This window comes from Oncorhynchus kisutch, linkage group LG6, assembly GCF_002021735.2.
Source record: "Oncorhynchus kisutch isolate 150728-3 linkage group LG6, Okis_V2, whole genome shotgun sequence".
Classification (NCBI taxonomy): Eukaryota; Metazoa; Chordata; class Actinopteri; order Salmoniformes; family Salmonidae; genus Oncorhynchus; species Oncorhynchus kisutch.
The window spans coordinates 79906623-79909122 of record NC_034179.2 but is presented as its reverse complement, the minus strand read 5'-3'; the positions used below and the strand labels follow the sequence as shown (position 1 = coordinate 79909122).

The following is a 2500-nucleotide window of genomic DNA, read 5'->3' as shown; positions in this document are numbered from 1 at the left end:
TGACAGCTATTAAAATAATGAATGGGATGATTAATTTTTCACATTAAAGATTAAAAGCTATGAGAGGTATCATTAGATATTTGAGCTGCCGTAAACGTTTGAAAGTGAGAGCTTATTTTCCGCAGTTTATGACGCCCTCCGTTTCTTCATTGTCATCCAAGTTTCTGCCCAAGTTGGCTGTCTGGGCTGCACTGACAGAGGCATTCCTTCCTCCTAATTTGTGCTGTTGTAAAAATGCTCAGAGGAGAAGCCTTGAAGAACAGTCATGGCTGCAGGCAGTACAGGGCCTCCACAGCCACTCTGCAGGGGCTCCCCAAGGCTCTCACAGGCATCTTCAAAACCTCCCAAATTATTTCACCCCTCTAAAGCTGTCAGGGCCGACTTAATAGGAACCAGAGGAAGTGATAGGGGGCTAGTTTGGGGTTTGATTAAATCATGTTATCATGTTGGAATGCTATGAGCTGTTAGCTATATAATATTAGTGGGTAACTGTATTAGCAACTTATTATTCAGCCCTGTGCATACATGACATACTTAGGGAGAACGCATATGCACACACATGCTCAGTGGGCTTACATAAATCCCCATGTATAGACAACCAATGACAGGCTCTCTCTATCTCGCTGATGGCTCCCAAGAGAAGGTGCTTTATAGCACAACAATTCCTAATTCAGCTTTCACTTCTATGGGACCTGCCATGTTGTTCACACATACGGTATATCACCCAAATTGCAAGGCAAAAGATTAGAGGGAGAAGCATAATTAGAGCATTAATAACCATGCATGTTAGGGAACATAAGTAATTGACTTTTTCATGATGAATGGGAATCCAAACAAGGCAGGAGAGAGTGAAAGGCTCCATTAGATATTCCAGGCATGGTTCAGTCTCAGTAGAGGCGTGAATATCACTTTTCCCACTGTTGCCCAATTATTTTTGTGTTCCCAGGCAATGATAGAATTGCTTGTCCAACTGCAGCCTTCAAAGGGATAATCTAATCGCCTCATTGAAGCAACGGCTCCATTTGTTGGCACTTGGCATTTGTTGAAGCATTGGTTAGTAAAGGGATCCGCTCAGAACAGAGCCAGGTATTTGTTTAGCTAACTAACTTATTTACAAAGCAGTGGGACATTTAAAGAACTCCTCTGGCATTCTGCGTGCATAGTTCCTTTTTCTTTTAGGGTTCTCTCACTCTTCCGCTCTTCCCTGTTTTTAATTTCATCCCCTGTCACCGGAGACAGTTGTGATGGGTGCCCACACCTCCTTCATGTGTTTCCAGCCCTTCTCTCTGCCTCGTCTGTTAATGATCCAGGGAGACCAAATACAGGGCCGCGCTGGAACAAAATGGTCGCCAGAGCTGCCCGCTTATATCTCAGCCCTCCCTCCCCAAATCAATTCTGACATTTAATTCTGCCCTTATAGAAGGTAATGGTGCATTCAGGGGTTGTTACCGATAATGTTGAAATGGTATTGCTGGGTTTCACTGAACAGATGAACTCTAACCTCTACTGCTGAATGGTCTTTGGTTTTCCCTCCCCAGGTTGCCTTGCCTGCGATCTTGTTTTTATTTTTTAATGAATATCTGGCTTAAATGTTGATATTTAAATATCTTTGTTGTTCCACCCGGGGAAACATCCCACTGGGCACACACTGGTTGAATCAACGATGTTTCCACTTCATTTTAAACGATTTACGTCAAACCAATGTGGAATTAACGTTGAATTGTGCCCAGTGGGATATGTCTCGTCTTGACAGAAAAGCAGCCATAGTTCTTACCAGCCCCTCTCCATTTCTAGCAGCAGAACTCTTTAAGTCAGTTAGTCAATATGTTGTTTCTAATATATTATTTACTGGCTTTGACTTGTTGTGTATCAGAATGTCATGAACAACTGGTTCAGTTTTTGCAGTCGTAATCATGTTGAGAGGAATCACAGAGCCAGATGTCGAGGACTCATTTTACAGTGTTTATGCTTTCCTCCAAGTTTATGTCAAATTCATCCATTCACTGGTTTATTTATCCCCATTTCTACAGTCTCAACAATTAGTCAATTCCCAATCAACAACAGAGAAGAAATTGCTTTTAATTACTTTTGATAAATGACAAATTGTGTTGGCATGGCTCCCTGCAAATGCTTAATTGGGAGGAGGGCGGGGTGAGAAGGCGGGCTCAGCGAGATGGGATTTCTGGGGGATGAAATCAATGCAGTTTTCTCTGTGGTTCACCGGCTGGGCTGCTGGGCTCCAGCCAACCTGAGGCCTGCTCAGATACACAGCTCAGCAGAAACATTCACAGTAGGAGAGCACTCACACACTTAAACAACACGCACGCAAGCAGGCAGGCAGGGACACACACGCACAAACAAATAAACACACACACATTTGACTCGTTGTAAATGTCTGAGAAATGTAAATGTCTGCAACTGCCTGCCTTGGTCCTCCTGTCTAAACTGAGGATGTGTTGCCTTGTGTCTACAGGGTTTGTTAGTATCAACAGTGAGTGAA

General features: G+C 43.3%; 1 protein-coding gene across 5 annotated transcripts in view; it reads left to right on the top strand.

Annotated features, from left to right (window-relative positions):
* The window catches only part of LOC109897631 (RNA binding protein fox-1 homolog 3), a 409231-nt gene that overhangs the window by 191501 nt on the left and 215230 nt on the right, over positions 1 to 2500 (top strand). For all 5 annotated transcript variants that reach the window (XM_031827807.1, XM_031827804.1, XM_031827801.1 and 2 more), the window contains one exon: positions 2474 to 2500. This exon is cut by the window's right edge and continues 57 nt beyond it. The gene's annotated coding sequence lies outside the window, so the exon portion shown is untranslated. The remainder of the gene's footprint in view (positions 1 to 2473) is intronic.